This window comes from Hylaeus anthracinus, unplaced genomic scaffold (genome assembly GCF_026225885.1).
Source record: "Hylaeus anthracinus isolate JK02 unplaced genomic scaffold, UHH_iyHylAnth1.0_haploid 11994, whole genome shotgun sequence".
Lineage (NCBI taxonomy): Eukaryota > Metazoa > Arthropoda > Insecta > Hymenoptera > Colletidae > Hylaeus > Hylaeus anthracinus.
This window is the reverse complement of record NW_026534341.1, coordinates 14,366,849-14,389,841: the sequence shown is the minus strand read 5'-3', so window position 1 is coordinate 14,389,841 and position 22,993 is coordinate 14,366,849. Positions and strand designations below refer to the sequence as shown.

Below are 22,993 nucleotides of genomic sequence, written 5' to 3'. Positions count from 1 at the left end.
GCTGTTATTTGTGTTTCTCGCCGTGGGGCGGCGCAGTAGTCCATGCAAAACGACTTTAGTTGCTTCCCGCGCAAGATGTGTTAAGATTGAATTAATTGATATGAGTACGTATATACAGGGTCTCCCAAAAATGTTGGAGGTCCTTGAAAGGGGTGGTTCGTGAGGTGACTTGAAACAACTTTTTCCTTAGCGAAAATATTGTCCAAGGCTTCGTTAAGGAGATATTAACAGAAAACACTGACTTCGATGCACGTCGAGTCACTTTTCTCCGTTTGAGAATTTCTAATAATTTATCCAGCCGCTCCATTTTCTTCTGCGTGCTGCTTATCACGCTCGTCTCGCCGTCTATTACTTTCTTCTAGCAGTTCATCCAATTTCTTTTCGTTTGCAGTGTTTTGGCGTCTCCGTTTTGATTCTGCAACCAAAACAGATCATGAAATGAAAAAGCATTTTCGACTTTTCATAAAATTGGCCATGAATTTTTTAGCACAAATAATATTTAATATTGTAGGAATATAAGAACGAAAAATAAGGCACGCAGATTCGAACCCACGATCCTCGGATCCACAGTCAACCGCTTTACCTACACGACCAATCCCGTATAAATAATATTCTTCCATCGAAAAAATATTCTTCGTTATTGGATAATCGTGTAAAAATTAATTATAAACATAACTCAAAGTATTTCCCAAAAATATAGCCCGAATCTGGCAGTTTTCAAAAATAGGTTTAACAATATAAAAGTAGTAGAGACAAAAAAGAGTAGCAGTCACGTCGTCAATTATCTGTACTGAATACTTCTCCATTTTATATGTTTTATAATATTTTTTTTATCACAGAGTATTACCACAAGTGTATATCACAAACAAAAACACAACACTGGGCGCCGCCATATGCAATACTGACTCTGCATTACCTCCCTGCTGACAGTTTCGACAGCCGGAAGCCAGCAATTCCCTAGGATCGATGTCCGACAAAATGGTAGTACGTTACAGTCTAGTCAACTGTACTGGAAACCATTTTCGAACGGAAATTCAGTACTGACGGTACTGTCAGCCAATTTCCGAACACGGCCCACATACAGTTTAGGGCATTTTAAGCAGGTCACCTAAATAATTCGTTTGTTTTTGAAGATAAAAGAAAATACATTAGACCAAACTTATTTGGTATCGGGGAGCCATAATCTGGTATTACCAATTTTTCTGTAGGTGGAGGCGTCAAAGAGATATGAAGATCAATTCTGTTTTTTCAAATTGAATAGTATGGTTTCTTACTTACAGTCTGGTAAAGTGTTTCAAGACGAGTACAATGACCTACTATGAAGGTCATTTGAGGTCATCCAAAGTGAACTGCAATAGAGAATAAATTGTGTCGGAGTTCTTAGCAAAATTCAAAATTTTGGGGAAGAACTGAAAGAAGACTTTAATCATCCAAATATTGTAGTTACTTGTAGTCTTCATGACAGGCGTTTATTTTATTTAGTTGGAAAATTTTACAATATTTTTATGGAAAAACAGTAAACATTGCATTCCAAAAGAAAGTAGTGAACAGTTGTGATCAGAGAGGAATATTTTCCTCATCTTTGAATTCTGAATATATACATTCTGTTATTTCTTTTGTTAAATGGAAAAACTCAACCTGGGAGCCCTTCACTTACCCCTTAAATCTCATTTCTGTTCTCAAGTAGGACGTGTATGGAAGCTTTATCGGGTATATCCTTCGTCCACAGGGGTATCTTAAAAGTCATTCCATAAAAGAATCGAGCGTAAATAGGTCGAACGAAAGAATTAAGTTCATCTTTTTTCCCGTACCCGTGGTCGTTTCGCTTCGTTAGCGAACGAAAGCTAACAATGTCGTATTTAAAATACTTTTCGATTGCCTGTAAATCCAATCGAGATTTAAGTCAATTTATATCGCCAATATTACGTCGAACAAATTGTATACAATTTGATGCAAGATATTGGGCAATTCTTTGATCCAATCTTTGCGGAATTAAATATTGTTATAATAAATATTGTTAAACAGATATGAAACATTTCATATTCGAAATATTGTTATTTCTTAAACGATCAGAAATAGGTTTACATTGCTTTCGAAATAAACATTTCTAAGTTGGTTTAACGCGTTGGCTGGCAAATTAGTCGAAAATTTATATGAGCTTAACACTTTGTTTGCACACAACTGAAACTTATTTTTGTTGAATTTAAACTAGCCCTTACTTTTGCAACTTATTTTCTTTAACATCTCGTTTTCAGAGTTAATTTATTTAGATCACCATATGAACGTATTAATAAAAGTTTTCATAGACCAATTCATAATTTTAAAAAGTCTCAACAGTAACATACTTAAAAATAAATATGTCACATCGCTTTGTGTCGAAAGCTACCTTTACCTTAGTTTTTCGAAAAATATTAAGACTTATAATTTCTATGTTATGAAATATGGTACGCAAACGTAGTGAAAAATAAATTACCCTCGACGAGATATATCGTGGCTTAAGCTACCTAACGTTTCACAATGTTAACACTTCCCCATGCCCTTCGCGTTTTATAAAAGCGTGAGCAGCTTATCAAAGTTGTACGATTGCATCCTCAGAAGTCGGGAGCTACCGAGACCGTTCCATTTCCACGAAAATCTGAAAATTTCGGACTTTATCCTCGCATCGGAAGAGCTGAATGCAATTCGCCTCGTTGCTTCGCTGTGCTCTTACATATGTATATGTATAACGTTGAATAGCTACCGCCTGATTCGCTATATTTCCTACCATCTTTTGCTCCCTTTTGCGTTTTCGTTCGTGTTACCGCGAAAAATACATAACGTCGCAGGATGCGTAATAATAGCCCCTAGGAGAACTAGGAAATGTCTCGCACAACAAATTCGACGTATTTGCACGAAACAACAGAGGGTTGCACTTTTTTCGATTAAGTACTCAGTTACCGTTAATTTCGCAAAATTTTCATTCGACAGCAATTCACAAGAAATACATTGTTTTCATAAAACAATTGCGAATTGCCAATTTTTTGACTACTCAATTGGCGTTAATTTTGCTAAATTTTCAATCGACAGCAGTTCATAAACATAGGATTTAGAATTATTAGATCTATTCATTAGATCCTTTATTAAAATACCTGATAGATACACAAGAGTGATACACACGACAGCCGTAATCGTTATAATTCGTGATCCTCGTTATGCGTATAATCGTTGCATGTACTTCGTTAGACTCTTTATTTAAAACGGCTGCGCCGCGGTCGGATTCTTTTATACGCACGGCGCCCGAACGTTCTCGAAATAATTTTGGATTTTTTAGGAAGATTTGACATATTTATGTTTGCTCGCAACCGTCTCTCGTTCCTTACGTATTATTATTTCGGCTCACACATACGGTCTTGCTCGCGGGTCAACACATTCACGCTATCACGCTGTGGTTTTTGTCGCCTTTCCTCGATTCGTGTTCGCACGTTTTTCTATAACATGTTTATCTACGCGTTCGTTCACCTCAGGTGATTTCGCTAATTTCAGGGATCATTCTGATTTAGATGCTCAAAAGAAGGCTGTTTCTGTTCATTTTTTTAAGAGTTTATTGGTATAGATATTGATATGAAACTTATTGGGCTTAGTAAGTACACTATCAAAATACGTATTCAAAATTTTATTTATTTATTTTAATCGTTGTTTATATTTCAACAAATGCAGATAAACACAGCTCTTCGCAAAGTAAATATGTCGCTGGCGGCGTTGATATTATGTTAACGGATCACCTGAAACGAAAAAATCAAACATTTTTAGATTCAGTATGACTGTGGCTCTCGTGTATTCTACGAGAATTAATATTTATTCATAAATAACACAATGGCGGAGATTAAAAAAAAAAGAACAAAGAGCGAGGTATTTTTTCATTGTTTCTGGCCAAAAAAATATAGTAAAAAGTAAAATTTTAAGACAGTTCTAGTACCCACTGAAGTTATTCATGTGTAGAATATGTGGTTAAACTTTCATTACGATCGGTTCAGTGATTCCGAAGAAATCACTACCGCCGACAGACAAAACGTAGTTTTGATAAAAACGCGTTTAATGTTTTTTCAATGAAAATTCCCGAAACTGCCTTACCTTAACTTCCAGCGATGCTTGCACCCTAAAAACGCCTTCTTCTGTTTTATTCTCACCTCTTTGGAAGATTCAGAGCTGCGGCGGTTAGCTAGTCGTGTTACGTACCAGGTGATGCGCGCTGCGTTTACCGCAAGACAGCTAAGAAAATTTAAATAAATAAATATTAAAAATAAATTTAAAATAGAAGGTAAAATATAGTCGAATGGAAACTGAAGAAAAATTATGGTGAAAGTGTTTATAAGAATAACAAGAATTTATAAGACGTTTTATTAACACGTCCCTAGGGACCGGCGCAAAACTTCCCGTTCAGGCCTCGTCGGTCCGCATGGACCCGGCAGGGCCCCCCTGACGGCTACTGTGGCCTGTTAGTTAGTTAGTTAGTTAGTTAGTTAGTTACACTAATTGTGACCTGAACGGAACGGCACAAGAATTCGGCATGGCGCTTAACGTGTTAATTTTGCTCTCTATCTCTCTCTTCCTTTTCCGCTTTACGACGATTCTTACTGTGATACTAATGAGAACGGCGAATAACAGTACTATCTGAAGAAAGTTCGACTTACAATGGATGGTGCGAAGGCGTCCTTTACAATAAATCTGGTACAGGTACAATCAGGTTGAAAGGATCGTTCGTGCCCGCGTTGCCAGGCAGTACAGTAGTGGCGGATTTGGATGGAGAATAGTTCTTTCCGAAGTGGCACGTGTTGGCAAACACACACACATACGCAACAGAACACTCGCGGGAACAGTTTAAAGCCAATTACGCGGCGAGATTACAATTACTATTTACAACGTGTGAAATTTTATTCTTAGACTACTCTTAATTATAAGAGGCGAAACAAAAATATGAACAAAAGGAATTTCTAACATGGCGAACTGAGTGTTTCGCGATCAATGTTTCGCATTGAAGGAACACTTTAACCGGGAACTCTGGCTCAAAATTATAAAGAGGATAGCTAAAGGTCGCTCGTGGGCGTCCGTTACGCTTGACGGGACTTTACAACGAGAAGTGACTTTGATTTCGCTGCTTCGAGCCAGAGATGGGCAAAATCTTTATCTAAATAAAAATTTTTAATATCGAATGAAGATGAAAAATTTATATCTCTTACTCGTCGAATAAAGATAAATAACTTTATCTTTATTCGATAACTGCCGGATAAAAAAATGTATTCGGAGTAAATGTACTCAAAGGATAAAGATAACTTAAATTATTTTTATTCGAAGGCTAAAGATATCTGTTTTATCTACAGAAAGTTTCAATCGTAAGATACTTTTCGCACTTTTAACTTTATCCGACGGTAAAGATACCTGCGTTAACTGCAGAGAGTTTCACTCGTTGGGTAGTTTTCCCATTTTTAACTTTAACGGACCGCTAGAGATACCTGGTTTCTCCCCGAGAGTTTCAACCCTAAGATACTTTTCCGCATTTGTATCTTTATTCGACGGCTAGAGTTACCTGGTTTCTCTTCAAAGATATTCACCCGTGGGTTATTTTCGCATTTTTATCTTTAACTGAAGTTTCACTCGTCGCGTGGGATATCTTTCGTACTTTTATCTTTATCTGAAATTATCGGATAAGGGTCGAATAACTTTTTAAGCGGTGTTTACTGTTTAGTCGGCGGTTGTAAAGTATAGTTATACATAATTATACAGGAGTAAGGAAGTATATATTTGCGCATATAGACGTGTACTGTAGGTATAAATTGTGGTCTTTTTAAATGTTTATAACTATTGTTATTGCAAAATTCCTATTCTTTGATTTAACTCGGCGACTAGCGGTCGGTTAAAGTTAAAAATGGGAAAACTACCCAACGAGTGAAACTCTCTGCAGTTAACGCAGGTATCTTTACCCGTCGGATAAAGTTAAAAGTGCGAAAAGTATCTTACGATTGAAACTTTCTGCAGATAAAGCAGATATCTTTAGCCTTCGAATAAAAATAATTTAAGTTATCTTTATCCTTTGAGTACACTTACTTCGAATACATTTTTTTATCCGGCAGTCATCGAATAAAGATAAAGTTATGTATCTTTATTCGATTTTCTATTTAAATAATTTTTTTATCTAAATAATTTCCGAGCAGTATGAGTGCCGTGGATTGGCATCAGTCCAAATTGTATGATAATATCCTGCCCAAATTTCATTTCAAATATTTTCGATCGAATCTTTATTTCTTTTTATAGGTATATCTCAGATAAATTCAAAAAATTCTTGTTTTTATTTATTATTTTTAGATTGGAATCACCGACAGTACTAAATAGATTATTACGGAAGTATTATAGGGATGAATAATTGGTATTTCTTCTATTGGTGTTGGAGGGGCCTAAGGCGTTCGTCACATTTCTTTGTTTTTTCTTTGCGTTTCCTGAACAATCGTACTTTTTTGTCTTTCGGTATCACTTACTCGGGCAGGTAGACATAACTCTTCGCAAAGTTGACCTATCGAGTCCGGACTTTCTTTGTTTGACGCAGAATCTTATCTTATGTATAAAACAGTGAAGATGGTTTGTCAAAATTGTATGTAGGAAAAAAAATTAAAAATAAAACATTTGTGAAAAAACAAAATTTTGGTTCAAAGACGTCCTGTTTTTTTTTGAAAAAAACTCATCACTGTTTTGTAGTTTAGACTTTGTAGATGTTACGCGCAGACATTTTCGTTTTTATTTTTCTTGATTTCGTCGGCAGGAATGTGTTCGAGATGGTTTACCATCCCGAATTCGTTCTAATCGAACACAAACCTAGCCTTTGACGGTAGTTTATTAAATTCATTTTTGAAGAAAATACACATTCCCTCCTTGAAATCAACGTCGTCACGCCACTTCCACCCTGCTGACAGCGCTGTGCCGTGGAGAAATCATGTAAAATGTAACATGTTTAGTATGACTGGATTGTAAAATAATAATATGTACGCGCTGCGCCGTGAGAATGTTATGTATCAATTATTATTAAGCGATATGAATGTTCACTCGCCGTGGGAACGGAAAAATCACACGAGTGTTATCAAAATAGATAAGAATTCTCTTCAAGCCAGATCGTTTTAAATTGCACGCCGAACTTCCGTCGCGAACCGCCAGAAACCACGTTTTTGATATAAGCAGTTCGCGTAACATCTCACACCATAGTACAGCGCGTTGCGAAACTTAAGCACAGCGCTTCAATTTTCTTTCTCTTTCGCTCTCGTTGGCCGACCGCATGATACCCATGAAATTAAAACTCTTGAATTGGATTGTACGAACAGCATAGAAGTCTTAGGATTTGGCGGAGCACACGGACACCTTAGTCAGCCTAGGAGTCTACCCAATTAAAATCCACTGTCGTTACGGCTGCACTCTGATTCGGCACCTCCGAGAATGCAGCGCAAGCACTTTGTAAACATCGCACCGAGTTGCGCTCAAAGCAGCGAAGTCAAAATCACTTTTCATCGTACAGTCGCGTCGAGCGCGTGAATAGTCCGAGCGAACTATATTTGAGCAGAGTTGTGTACCGCGTTACCTCGTTTATATTATTAAAAGTGAGTGGTAGGCAAAGACTCTAGTTCCCCGTAAAACAACTCGTTTTATTCAATTTTTTTTATTAATTTAATTTATTTAAATACTTTAATATTAAATCTTTCTTTTTTTTTTGTAAATATAGTTTAGCGTTAATTATAACCGTAAAACGTGTGCGTGTGTTTTTCCTTCAACCACAGGGCGACCAGAACAACTCAGAACATCGAGATATCTGGGATATTAATAAAATCTGGGATATTAATAAATGATATAATTCATTCCGGGGTAATCCTAGTTGATATCCCAGAAGCAAATAAATATATATATTTTCATTGTTTTCTTCTATACAATTTATGTTTAATTTTATATGAATTAATTAAAAGAATGAAGGAGTGTGATCTATTATAAATATATAAATTTCAAGGTCTAATCATTGGTTTATAAAATACACATCAGACAATGATATTTCAATAGTAAAATAGCTTTCAATATTTAATTTAAATTCACTGTTGAATCCGCTCGCATCCTAACCGTCCATCCTATTAAATACGAAAGAGAAATTCACATACGAGCCTGGGCCCGTACGGGACTGCTGTGACAAAGACCTGACCTTGCCGATACGCAAGTAAACTATATATATATTTTTATTATTTAAAAATTATTTAAGCTGTGACGCAGGAATCTGTGTCCCACGTCACATAGAACAACTAGATCAGATAAAGCTTAAGTGAGAAAAGATGTCAAATTTTACTTATTAAAAAACAGCTGGTACTGCCTCGTTTAAGGGGGTATCCTGAATAAGGAGGTCTAAAAAAAGCAGTTTTTCGTAAATTTTTTCAGGATAGAAAAAAATAATTAATTTTATCGAACTTTTTATCCTATTTTCATACATATTTGAGTAGTCTGTACAAATTTTTTCAACAAGAAATATACAAATTGAATCGACTGTGACGCACATTTGTAGAGCAGCTCATAATTAAAACCTCCTATCGGCGGGAAAGATGCAGGTCGTAATTTTGATTTGACACGAAAAAACCAAAAGAAATTTTCATTTTCATACATTTTTCTTCTATGTGAACTAAGAAAGACCCACAAAAATGGTGAAATGTGAAATTACTGCAAGTTTGAAAAAAAGAACGAGTTGTTTGGGTGAAAAAAATCACTTTAACTTGATAAAAAAGTTGCTCAAAATTTTTTTGTATGAATTTTTTTAGTTCACATAGGAGAAAAATCTATGAAAATGAAAATTTCATTTAGTTTTTCGTGTCAAGCCAAAATTACGACCTGTATCATTCCCGCCGATAGGTTTTAATTGTGAGGTGCTCTAGAAATGTCCGTCACAGTCAACTGAATTTGAATATTTCTTGTTGAAAAAATTTGTACAGTCTACTCAAATATGTATGGAAATAGGATAAAAAGTTCGATAGAATTAATTATTTGTTGTCATCCTAAAAAAATTCACGAAAAACCGCTTTTTTTAGACCTCCTAATTCAGGATACTCCCTTAAAGACATTATGAAATCCATTCTTGTTCATTCATACGCTCAGTAAAATATACTAAAGATTTAAGTACAATACGTCACACAATTTCTCCAGAAACGTTTTCTGAATACACCTATCTCGAAAGTGCTCGTACAGTGGTCTGCCCCCCTAACGTCCCGCTGGGCACAAAAGCATGAAAGAAATTGCCACGACATGGTAGCGTCGTTCCTTGACCGTAGCTGACGCAGATTGAAAGAGGAGAGCATCAATAAACGCTTGGCGGGCAGCTCCACTCCCAGCACGTAGATGAGTATCGTAAGATCTCCGATGACGTCGTCCACCACGTTGCCGCGGCCGTCGTCGTGTATCCCATGATCCCCTTGACGGAAGCTGCCTATTAGGCGAGCAATGATGATGCCAACGGACACCCAGGTCACCGACAACTCAACGTAGCGGTGCCGCGCAGAGACCGGCACTGACGATAGTGTGACATGGGATGAAATTCTCACGTCATGGCTTAAAAAATAATTGTATTCTATATAATATTTTACTTGCCTATCGACAAGGTCAGGGCCTTTTCGTCCCATACTTTATGGGAGTTGCTCGAAAGATGTTAAGGTGGACATACACAAAACAACAACGAAAGTTTTTACAAATACGTTTGGAGTATGGCACCTAAACACATATTTAATGGAAAGAAAATAGTAATTACGTCCCATAACAGTCCCATACTGGGCCTAATTCATATGTTAATTTGTCATGATATCAGGATAACAAATTAGGACTCGATCGGATTGAAAACAGTGAATTTAAATTATGAGATCGTGTTTACTATTAGAATAGCACTGCTGAATTTAATTAATCATGATTTTTAACCATAAAGGTCTTAATGACAATAGTCGAGATACAAAATTTGAATATTACAGTTAAATACAATCTTTCGTTCCTTCTTACATACAATACAACATGTTATAAAGCTGGCAGAGAAGTAAGTGATCATCGTAAGTGATTCAGTTAGGGTTACCCCGGAAATGATGGATCATTTGTGAATATTCCCGATGATCACAACTGTACATTTATGTTAGAAGAAAACAACTTACCGCTGAGATTTCCTTTTCGAAATGTCGATGGGATTACCCAGAAATACAATGATGATCGATCGGACGTCCTGGTCGAAAGGAAAACACACACACACGTTAAACGATTATTATTAACTCAATAAATGGCTAAATTATGCTTTACAGAAAAAGAAAGATTTAATATGAATATATTTAAATAAATTGAATAACTGTAGGAAATAAAAGAATCTGGCATTTGATTGATTGTTTGACGAAGAACTTGAGTCTTCCCTTATCACTCACTTTTCACAATGATACTGTACGGTAAGACAACTCTAGCTCAAAAAAATAGTTCGCTCGAATTTGGTAGGGTTCTGCGCGACTGTACGTTGAGAAGTGATCACGGTTCGGATTCTCTTAACGAGGTGAACTCTGTTGGACATTCTAGAAGGTTTGGAGACAAAGGATCAAGAAACACGTGATGAAAAGTTCGTTAATAGAAAAACAGCTAACATTGCTCGGCGATTTGGTACGCGCGGAAATCTTGTGTTGGGGAATCCTACCAGAAGAAATGAGCCGTACGCACCTCCTCGCGTCTCGCGCCGCCGAACTGTTCAATTCGTCCAAACGACAACGTTACGCGAGGACGAAACATAAGGGTGCTTCAAGATATAGTTTACCTTCCAGAATGTTCGACAAGAAGAAGTGGCAAAAGAAACGTTTAGCTTGAATCTAAGGGACCGTGATGTTTATAGGTCTTTCTTCGTATACTACCTATAAGTATTGTATTAAATGTTTAAAATAAATTGAACATACAGTGAGTAAATTTAATATTTGGACACTATAAGATTTTCACGTTGAGTAGCCATTCTGTTGTATCACTTCTTTTAAACGTTGTGGCATATTGCTAATGATTTTTTTAAATATTCATCAGTTATTTTGTCCCATTCTTCTTTTAACCGATGATTCAACAATTCTTTTTAAGATATTGTTGTCCTGATACGTCGTTCTAGTCCATTCCACACATTTTCGATAGGATTGAGGTCATCTAATTGAGGTGGTGGTTGTAAAACTTTTGAACAATTGTACAGTAAATATACTTGCACGATGCGTGGCTTATGTTTCAGGTCATTGTCCTGGTAAAACTTAAATGTGTTTAAAATTCCCATTTGTGTAGCACTTTTGTGTAAATTATTTTTTAATATGTTCAAATACACATTTTTGCCCATAATATTGTCAATAAAAATTAATTCGCCCACCCCAAATGTGGATATACAGCCCCAGACAAGCACACTGTCTCCTCCATGTTTTACTGTCGGCCTTAGATTTTTAAATCTAAATTCTTCATTTTTCTTACGTCACACCATCCTTCGTCCATTTGATCCAAAGATGTTAAATTTACTTTCGTAGGTAATAATAACATCGTTCCACCATGTTTCTTCCTTCAAAACAAATTCTTTAGTAAGATTTGTACAGTTACAGTAAGTTATGTAAAGAAAACTTATACTATTGTTTACTACACATATACGTTAATATAATACTTAATTATGTTTTTTATTTGTTTTATTAGAAACGAAGTTATGATGGAACAAAGTAAAAATCTTATAGTGTCCGAATATTAAAGTTACTCACTGTACGTTGTGTGCGCTGATCCTTGACCACGGCGCGTGAGCATTAATAACAATTAAACGCATCGGCATTATGGCAGCCCGTAGATATTATCTTATAATGTGTACCTTGCGATGCGCAGGCAGGGTGAAGGTGGTGTGGCGATGTTGATTTCGTAGAAGGAATGTGTCGCTCCATAAATAATTCATTGTCAAAGGCTAGGTTCGTGTTCAATTAGAAAGATTTCGAGATGGTTTTACACATCTCGAACACATTCCTGCCGACGAAATCAAAAAGAAAAAGAAAATTTATTGTCGGAACGTAACAATAGCTTTTGAACAGTCTGCGTCTGCCCAAGCGTCTCGAGGCTCGTTCGCCTTCTTGGGGCGGAGGAACCTTCCGTCAATTGATTTCTAGGGTCGCACGAGTGATCGAACCGGTCTCCACTTCCGGGGACGATCGAGAGCAACGGACCGAAGACGACCGCCTCTACGAGCGGACGGGGGTGATTTTCGTAGGTTCCGGTGGTGCTCTGGATCGCCCAAGGGTATTCCCCAGGGATTGCTCCAATTTTGAGAAGGGATACCCTCGAAACGTTCTTCCAGGGATCGTTACGGGTTAATGTTTGAAAAACGTACGAGACTTGGGTATTTGAGGTTTGCTTACACTTTTATATTTCAGCAGAATGGTGTGAATGAAAGATTGAAATATTTAAGGGGGCATTTCACTGTGAACGCACAAAAAAAAGTATATTTTCAATCATTTTTTTCTCAGGAACTATTGCATAAAATTGAATGAATGTTTTTTCCCTTTAAAGGTATGATTAAGGAAAGTAAATAAAAAAATTTTATCATTTATTTACAAAATAATATGCATATGTGCAAAAAAAAAGTTATCCGCTGGCGCAGGTGATTTTGGCTGTCCTAGTAATCTGAAACAGAAAATCGAAAAAGTTTATTAAACTATGTCGTCACACCTATCGTCAGAACCTCCAAGTTGTTGATATTTTGATTTTTACTTACAATTTCACCTGATTTACGGTACAAAAAAAAGGGTTTTCCCAAGGCTTTTCCAAGAAACGCTGCCATTTTGTTTATTTTCGATGAAATAAATAAGTGGAGGTTCTGACCATAGGTGTGACGACATAGTTTAATAAACTTTTTCGATTTTCTGTTTCAGATTACCAGGACAGCCAAAATCACCTGCGCCAGCGAATAACCTTTTTTTTGCACACATGCATATTATTTTGTACATAAATGACAAAATATTTTTTACCAAAAAAAATTTTTTTATTTACTTTCCTTAATCATACCTTTAAGGGGAAAAACATTTATTCAATTTTATGCAACAGTTCCTGAGAAAAAGATTATTGGAAATTATTGGAAATATATGGAAATTGCAAATTATTGAAATTATTGGCTTTTTTTTGTGCATTTACAGTGAAATGCCCCCTTAAACAGAAATGGGTTTAGGAAGGAAAATATAGTCGATCACATAAGTATTCATACCCTATATTGTTGTACATATGTTATCTTATTTTAAAATAGTCACAAAATCATTAACTAGTAAATGAATTATCTATATAATTGTTACATCCGGCCCTGCCGGTGTCCCTTTTCATCGACCTCGCATTGCGAATAAGTTAAGATCAATAGACTTTAAGGAATGCGCTCGGTAAATGATGCGGAAATCGTTTCTCGGGTACGAAATAATGCAAACCGCGAGTCAGCAAACGGGCATCAGCGATGTTAGGCCGTTGCATACGAATCGGCCATCGAACTTGCGACATGTCCCAGATTCGGAAATGTAGAAATTAAGATTTCGAAATTAGTCTCATTTAGGTATCGTGTATCGTATCTCCAGCAAAGTAAAGAGTTCGCGTAAGTGAGAACATACGCACTAAAGATAGAGTCATCGCGGAGTTACCTACGAAAGTCCGACGTTTATTATTCGCCAATTATTAGAGTCCCGTGTCGCGAGTGTACAACCAGACCAGATCCTCGCCACAGCCGAGCCCGGGACAACCTGACAACGCCGCCGATAGCATAAGATCAACGATTGGTATTGTTAAACCATTTTCAATTGTATAATTTTTATTCTTGTTTGTAAGTAATCCCAAATTCAGTTTTGTTTCATAATTATATTTGTTAATACTCAAACTTAGTGACAATTATTATAGAATCCCAAAATTCCTTCTTTTCCAATTAAATACAGATAAGGTGAGCTTTAGCTCTTTAATCGAAGACAAGAATCCCTAAAGAAAGTCCCAAACTAGTTGGGACGTAACATAATTATCGTTATACAAACAATATGTCTCGTTCGAAGAGACATTCGCCATTGCAAGGACCGTTACATACGGCTATTCGCGTTAGCCGAAAAACAGCAGAAACATACATACTTACATACACATCATCGTACCAACTTTAGTGAAGATCCTGTCCGTATATACTCATTAGCTTGCATATACATATAGCTTGCATGAAATTTCCATATTTGAAATTTTGCATTCAGCCGATAGTTTTGGAGTTAGAGCGCTGTATCACTAAGGCTGGGACGCCCTGTATGTCTATACATGAAGATGCTTACATATTTTTTAGCATCCTCCTTTAAACAAATTTGTGGAACTCAACATTTTTCTAAGGTAGAATGTTCAAAACTGTCCATTTCTGAGCATCCTCCTTTAGACAAAGTGGAACTGAACATTTTTAATAATCCTCTTTTAGATAAATTTGGGGAAATAGGCACTTTTGAGCATCCTCCTTTAATGTTAGGTTTGATGAGATAAACTTTTCATTATAAATACATGCATGTATAAAGTTTATTTTTGTGCGTATATATAATGAATAATTTATTTTGAAGAATAAAATCCATTACTTAATTTAGTAAAATTGTTTCAATAGTCATAGAGGGTACTAATACTTATGAAACTGACTGTATGTACCAGTATCAGAGAGGTATTCTCATTTAAAACGTCCTGCTTTTTGTAATTTCAAATTGGGTACACTACACATACTTCCCCTTTACACTTCACAAGAACGGTCAATGTATATGGAAGACACGTGGCGCGAACTCATAGGGTGACCTAATTCCTTAAGAGTAAGTGAGTTCTATTTATAAGGGTGCGAAATCGTATAACTTGACTATAACACCTAATGTACCAGGTTTACATTTGTTTCTCCTCTATATTTATTTAACTCTATGGTTTCGATTTTCTGAATTCGGTACATTCTACTTGAGTCTTACTCGACACAGGACCGTAGAGGATTAATTCTTACTTTACATTACTTTACTTACCATTCGTTGTTACCATTTGCTGGCTTCCCTATTAGGCATTATAATTATTTAATTCCTATTAGCGATGCCAGTAGTCTGTTGGGGTCAACTGGTTCTCTTATAGCTCGAGTACCTCGTGATTGCTAAACCCGTAGGAAGGGACCCCAATATCGTACACTTCTATATAACATTCTGTAGTTTACTGGAAAATTGAGTTAGATATTTTACGGTTACATAAAATTACACAAAAATATGTTTATTGATAATGTGTTTATTAAAAAAAATAATATTTTTACATAAAAGTAGAAAAATTCTTACGTTAGAATTTCTTGTTCTTTCTGGTAAGTAGAAGAACGGATGCCTAATATCGCCTATACGGTATTGGGGACTGTATAGGTAGTCGATATTAGGTCACTTAACATTTTTCTTATACATTATCCTACCAAACAAAAACATGGATTCTTTATTCCATGTTTTACGCTTTGCTGGAGCAGCCATTTCGTCTTCTATAAGGTAAAAAAAAGTTACCCGCATTAGTTAAAGGTGTTGCCCCAATATGACACAGTGCGAAATTAGTTTACGATTGGTATGCAATATTGGGGAATTTTGTACTTTGTACTTGTTATGAAAATACATATGTCAACTTTTAACACAAAAACATAAAAATTCTATCTGTACAAACAATAGTCTAGGCTCTTTGCACTACACGTAATTTGGTAAAATCGAGAGTTCATACTTACTTCTAAGCAAAAACGATTTTCGGTAGCACGTGCAATAAAACTTGAAAACTGCGCAAATTTACTATTCAGGCTAAAGGCCACCTGGTGTTGGATGTAGGCGTTGTTGTTTATTTTCTAGATGAAAATATACTTTAAGATACCGTTACTTTATGGTTTGGACCTATAGATATTATAGTTTTTATAAATGTCCAGTGTACGGTATTAAGAACCTATGCGATAATGGGGTCCCTTCCTCTACTGTATCTACAACCAAACATAGACTGGACGTTTAAGTTTTTACAATAATAATTACTGTCAATAATAAAGAAACAAAAATTTGATAATAACTTATTCACTACAGAATCCCTCAACAAGAGGAATAAAAATTGTATGGTTTGGCTGCACTGATAATGTTATTTCCGATGTACAGTTAGAGATATAAGAAAAGCGTGAAGAGAAATTGTCCTTTTATCCCAAAAATTCGATTTAAAAAAAAATAGTATTTATTAGACCTCTAAGTATCTGAAAACATAGAAACTTTTGTTCAATATATTTAAAGAAAAATATCGTGAAAAAAACTTCGTGATTCAAAGTAGCGCCATTTCGTTACTTTTCAATCGTGTATCAATTTCTATAGAAAATTGTTTCATCCAAAACTTTTCGAAATTCTAAGCATAAAATCAATATTTTAATATTTATTAGAAAGAAATACAAACAAATGGTTTTACCATTACTTAATGCCACACAATTGGCTGCCACTGTATCCCCCACCGCTCGATCGCGATTGAGCGTTCAGACGTTTTTTAGTCAACTTTAGAAGGGTTTTTCTCATACTTTAAAACATTTTATCAAAAAATTAGAATATACGTTTCATAGTACATGACATCAATTATTCAAATCTTTTTTTAAAATAAAACGCATACAGGCTCCACGGAAAAAAGGCTATTGAAAAATTCAGATCATGATTGTGAGAAAACTAATTATCCGACAATCTCTGTGTTTTGCAGACATGAAAAACACATCAATCGCCACTTAGCAAAAGGCCAGCGCTTCACCTCCAAAAATGGGGGAGTTGTGAATTTTTGAAGAAACGCTGAATTTTCCGATTTTCCCGATTTTTCTCCGTTTCTCATTATCCGATCGAGACATTCGAGGTCTCATTCTGTAATTATTTTCATCATCTACATTTTATCTCGTTGGAGCATTGCTATTGCTGCAATAGTATATGTTGGATTTTCTCTTCACTAAAAGAGAAAATTTTCGTTACAAAAACCATCTCTGCGCATTTGGGTTTTTTTCCTAGACACAAGTTAAGAGGGTGCAGCTGCGTCCTATCTTGGCTTGTTTAGACAAAATATGGGACCGATAGGGTCTATAGTTCAGTAACGAAGAATTTCGTTACTGACCTCACTTTCATTCATTCGAGCTGCTTCTAGCGAACAGAACAGACGTTCTCTTCCGTATGTTTCGAATACAGTTTTTAAAGTCAAGTTAGAATAAAAGTCTACTCATTTATTCCACCACCTATATTTCAAGAATTTAAAATTTATAAGCAAAAAACCACACAAATTACGATTTTTTTGGATTAAATTGTTTATACCAAGAAAACAGAACAGAGTTGGCAGTGAAAAACATATACCTATTAATCTACGCATCCCCTTTTATGTAATTGCAGAATTGGTTTGCTGTTAGTATTATTGTCACAAACACGCTGTTTTAATTCTCTACCGATTGGCCTATCCATTTAATCCCATTCGTGCCCTGGTCAATCATGTGTCCCATTTTAGTTGTTCGCTGTTCGTTCCGATCGTCGATCCTACTAGCGCATAGCGTTTAGATAACTCTTTGACCTAACCAAGCAGTGCTCCGCAAATTGACCATACGCTTCGCGTTCGCGCCGCACCCGACGATTAACACGTACGTACTGGAGAGATACGAGATACGAACTGAAAGATAGAAACTCCACTCCAGTGGTGGACGGAACGTGACGCGAGCAACTCCTCGATAACGGATATCTTCCTTTCGCTAGCCAGCTATCCGTCAAATCGAAGAAAGGCATCATACAACGCGAAAAAAGTGTGCTAAGCGTTTAAGAACAATTTTGAAGGTTCGAGGTAGACTACTGTACGAAACAGGACGAAACAGGAATTTTTAACACACGAATAGGAGGAGTATAGCGAGCTCTCTTCTTCCTAGAGAGCCTCTTAGTGAAAACGAGCAAACGTGTCACCGAGTGAGATAAAAACAAAGTGTGCTTGAAGCATTTGAGAACAGTTTCGAAGTGTCCAGTCAGGTTATTAAAGATCTCTGCGAAATCAGAAATTTTTGAGGAATAGTGGATGTGTAGTAAGTCCTCTTCATCATCGAGAGCCTCCTCTTCGAGGAACCGAAAGTATCGTCGCCGTGTCACCGAGTGTAATACAAAAAAACTGTGCTTGAAGCATTTGACAACCAATATTGAGTTTCAAGTTAGCATACCAGGTACCTACATAAAACGGAAATTTTACCTCACAAGTAGAAACTTATAGTAAGGTTTCTTTTGCCTCTTTTTCATGGAGTGGAGAAATAACATCGTATCGTCGAGTGTGATTCGGAGGAAGTGAAAACAAATGCCCAGAGGATTTCACGTAAAACGTCTCGTTATCGGAGAAATCGAACGTCTGTGCCAAGGAAAGCGAGAGGCATAGTCGCGCAAGAACAAAGACTAATCGATTGTTTCGTGGTTGGAAGTCTTTTCAATCGATCGCGTTAAGACAAAAAAGTGTGATCGTGTTATGCTCCCCTGTGTTTAAGCGTTCACTCCTGAGGCTGGATTGGCCAATTAATCCCACCGACCGGCTAAGTTTTTTAATGCGCAGTGACATCAAAAGCGATGACTAGTGATTACGTGGGCTCGCGGTGTTGTTTCGTTGCGCATACTTGCGGAAAGTACCTATTTCGCGACAAACAGGGGGAACAAACGCGTGGGCTGCATGGATCGGTATGAATTCCTTTCATGATATTTTGCATACCTAATATACATACCTAATTTTAAAAGTTTTTATCAAATACTATACAAAATATATATATAAGACAGCTATCAAAGGTTTTGTTGAGGATTCTGGCAGAATAACCTAAAATTTGTTTCTCTGTAAAAACAAAGATTTTTTTTAAATTTATTTCCTTATCACTTACGAACTATATACAACATGTACAATGTTTCACCTGTAAAAACAAAGAAACGACAATTAAAGTTTATTCTTTGTTTCACTATTCTTTATTATTATTTTTCTCTGGTTCGCATACGTGTCTTTCCTTCAGTCTCTGTTTTCTTTATTACTATATATTTCTAGGTCCTATTCGCGCGAAGCGGGGTAGAATCCAAATTAAAGAAATAGTATTTATTAGAAATAATAGTTATTTTATATTATATTATTATAATATTATATTATTATATGTATAAAAATTGTTTATATATACATATAAACATATATACATATATACATATAAACAATTTTTATTTTATTTTTACTGTTTTATTTTTCTGTTTGCTCTAATTGTACACAAACAAACTAAAGCAATTTTTATCTGTAAATCGATTTTAACATACTTTTAATAGAATTTTAGAAGATATATTATAAGATATATAAGTATGTACATATAATCATCTAAATATAAATATGTATATATAATCATCTACATATAAGATTTATATGTAATGTATATAAGATATATATATATATATATATATATATATATATATACATACACTCGCCGTCAAAAAAATAGGGACACTTCTTCAAAACGTCATAACTATGGGAGTTTTCAACCGATTTTCGTGAAACATCGTCAGGAGTAGTTTTGAAGTGTCCTCTAGGTGTGTACATAATTGCATTGGCGACGATTGATGAGAAGGGGTTAATTCACTCCCTTAAAGAAAAAACGTCACTTCTGAAGGTGCCAGCAGTAATAGAAAGGGTTAAAAAAATTAAAAAAAACTTTAGGGCGACTCTCTTTGATGGCTTCTACAAAATCCACCCCGTAAAATCCACAATTTTTGAACAACAGACTCGATTTTGGACTCAATGCATTCTCTGGACACCCCTGATCCAGAAACTGCCATCACACATACCGTGCATCCCATAGGCACCCCTTGGGAGGGTGGAACAGCTCTCAAATTTTCAACCCCCTTCGTAAGGGAGCACTTCCACACATCGGAGGGCGATGAAATTCACCATGTTTGTTCTTAATATGTTAAAGATGAATGCCGAAAAACTGCCCCCAACTGAAGGGGGGGGGGGCAGAGATAAGGGTGGTCCACCCCCAAGTGTAAGAGTTAGAACGTTGTCACGTTGCGTGGATTACATGTTCAACAGTCTAGGGCATCGGGCTGACACAGTTTTGATGTCTCTTTCCCGCGTAAATGGCAATAAAATTCGAAAATATCGAGTTTTTTAAAAGCTCGCTTCCAACATCCGCCTCATCTGTGGGGTAAACAAGTAACCCCACGTCAACGCCGTTCGTGGATTTGGACGCGCGAATGCTTTATTAACAGATCCCCAAAAAATCAGATTTTTTTAATCACACTTTCGTTGTCAAATGGGGGCAGATTTGAAAGAGCAGCAAGTGGGCCGGACGAAATCAGCGTTCAAGAATATGGGTAGAATGATTATTAATTGTTTTGTTTTTAAAGTTTACGGAATTATCATTTGTTTTTTCTTCAAAATTTAATAAGATATTACAAAAATTAAAGTTTTTGTCGTTTATTTTTGCAAAATGTCTTTTTTTTTATTGATGAAATTACAAAAATCAAGTGTTCAATATAGTACACGGTAGATTTCACGAGGATCTGGAATTAGCAAAACAAGTGTTATTAACAGATTAACAGATCCCCAAAAAATCAGGTTTTTTTTAATCACGCTTTCGTTGTCAAATCGGAGCAGATTTGAAAAAGTAGTAAGTGAGCCGGCATTCAGAAGCAGAGCGAGGGCCTACACCCGTACGTGGTATTTTGCAAATATCTCGGAAACTGAGGCCGAGCGACCGTTATATGTACAGGAAAAAGTTGTTCAAAATATTGATTTCCTCAATCTATTTAAAAATCATCGAAATCGGTGGGGATGTACCTGTTCTCTATAATTATCGAAATTAATTTTATCACCTCTTACCTTCGTTTATTAGACGGCGGTGTAAGATTTTCGTCTGAAAGTTCATGAAGAACTTGGAAATGTTGGCTCAATGAGCCTGTAGAACCTCCACAGTAAGAAAATTCGTTGTTTGTATTTTCACCACAAAGATCACAATATGCCTTATCACCTTCTCTATGACTATATTGCCACACCCAACTTTTGCGGTTCATATTTCTTTCGGAACGAAGTGTGCAACGATTCGAAATTGCGTCGCTTGCATACAGCGACGTTCGACAGTGTGTCGCGTTTCTTAACGCTACATTCGAACGTGTGTCTTAACGGTTCGAACGTTGAAATCAACAACTTGTTATATATCGTACCGATATATAAAATATATATCGTACTGATCGTTCGTCGCACGTTGCCGTTTCGAAGGGTTTAGTCGGTTACTGTTAGCCATCGAATTCACTTGTCTCATTGTATCGCGACTTTCGACTCATTATTTACTGTTACGTATTTTCACGCTTCCGCGAAAATCAGTGCGGTGTTGTCGCCTGTTTTCTACTCGCTTAGCAAACAATTCGTCCATAACGCACAAAATTTATATCAATTTTCGTAACGCGGACGTGATAAATACCGCTCGCTTTGTGTTCTCGTGCTGTGTGCACGAGTAAACAGTCTCTTTGTTGAAGCGCAATACGTGGGACGTGTCGCCATCTCTTGTGCGAGCATGGGCCGCGAGGTTGCCCTCTCTTTGGCGGGCCGTTCCAGGGCTCCTTTGTTTTTAAATTTCCGCAGTACGCTCGTTAATACGTTATCTGTAAACTCGCTAATGTACACTTAACCTGCTAATAGGTTATGGGCCCAGGCATTATGAAAGCGTAGAGTAAACTTGTGAAACGGGAAGTTCGGAAGTAAAAATGGCATCGAGCTTCGCGAGAATCGAGACTCTTGACAAAGAGAACTACGATACCTGAAAAATGCAAATGGAAGCATTGCTAGAAGAACGACGCGTGGTCCTATGTAAACGGCTTTCCATGAAGCCGGAACCACTGGAAAATGCTGCAAATGCGAAGTAAATAGCGACATGGGTGAAAGGTGACAGAAAGGCGAAGTCGGATATAATTTTCTCAATAAGCCCGTCCGAATTGAATCAAGTGAAGGATGCGAAACATCACGTGCAGTTTGGCTGTAGCTGGAAGGCATTTATCAGTGAAAAGAACCGGCAAGAAAAGCGACGCTACTCAAGCAACTCATTCTACAGCGGTTGGAAGATGGTGGCGATGTTCGGAAGCACGTGAGAAAATTTTTCGATGCGATAGATAAGTTAAAAGAGATGGAGGTAAATATAAATCCAGATCTTCTCGCGATCATGTTACTATATAGTTTACTGCCGAAATACAAAAATTTTCGCTGTGCGATAGAATCACGCGATGAACTGCCGAACCCAGAAACGCTACATATCAAAATCATTGAAGAAAATGACTTGCGGAAAAATGATATGTCGAGTACGTTGCAAGACGCAATGTTCGTTAAAAAAAAGTGGAAAGAAACGATGGCAGTCGAACAAAAGTACAAACGAAAATTCAGTGTCGAAAAACGAATTTAAGTATAAATGCCATAAGTGTCATAAATATGCCGGACATACGGCAAAAGATTGTCCCGTCGGGAGCGAAAAGCAGAAGAACGCGAAGGCCTCCGAAGACGTTAGCCTTTACGATCGCTAATGTACACTTAACCTGCTAATACTTTTCGACCTCCAGCACTTTTGAATTTGTTCAACTGACCAAGAAACTGCCGACTTCCATCTTTTCCTTGGCGACCGATACTTTTGTATAAGGGTGTACCAGCCCTCGAACAATATTCACTGATCCAAAGCTGTTCCGTGGAGAATATGACGACTCGAAGTAAACGAAAACGGCGTGACAAGAACAGAGGAATATGACAGACTGAACGGAATGTCACGGTTTGCAAGGGACTTCTGACCTTATAATATTACGAAGATAAAGGTTTCGTGCTGGGACTTAAGGCTACTCATGCGATCGAATAAATATACAAGTTTAAAGTTAATAAATGGCAGGAAACTATAAATTTATTAATTGCACGTGTACACGTGTAATAAACACACGTGTCTTTTGATATCCGTATCTCG

The 22,993-nt window shown here is 36.6% G+C and overlaps 1 protein-coding gene and 1 long non-coding RNA gene across 9 annotated transcripts in view; one reads left to right on the top strand and one right to left on the bottom strand.

Annotated features, from left to right (window-relative positions):
* The window catches only part of LOC128888581 (slit homolog 3 protein), a 362,389-nt gene that overhangs the window by 318,854 nt on the left and 20,542 nt on the right, over positions 1 to 22,993 (top strand). For 2 of the 8 annotated variants that reach the window (XM_054145582.1, XM_054145574.1), the window contains exon 1: positions 18,558 to 18,713. The exons of 4 other annotated variants lie outside the window; for them this stretch is intronic. The gene's annotated coding sequence lies outside the window, so the exon portion shown is untranslated. Of the gene's footprint in view, positions 1 to 17,686; positions 18,215 to 18,557; positions 18,714 to 22,993 lie in introns of those variants that run through there. 2 more of the 8 variants (XM_054145581.1, XM_054145578.1) reach the window with 2 other exon arrangements.
* On the bottom strand, positions 3,650 to 4,793 carry LOC128888691 (uncharacterized). Its single transcript, XR_008460323.1, has 3 exons — positions 4,671 to 4,793; positions 4,111 to 4,248; positions 3,650 to 3,761 (listed from the first exon to the last, which is right to left on the bottom strand). It is a non-coding gene; the product is annotated as an uncharacterized LOC128888691 (long non-coding RNA).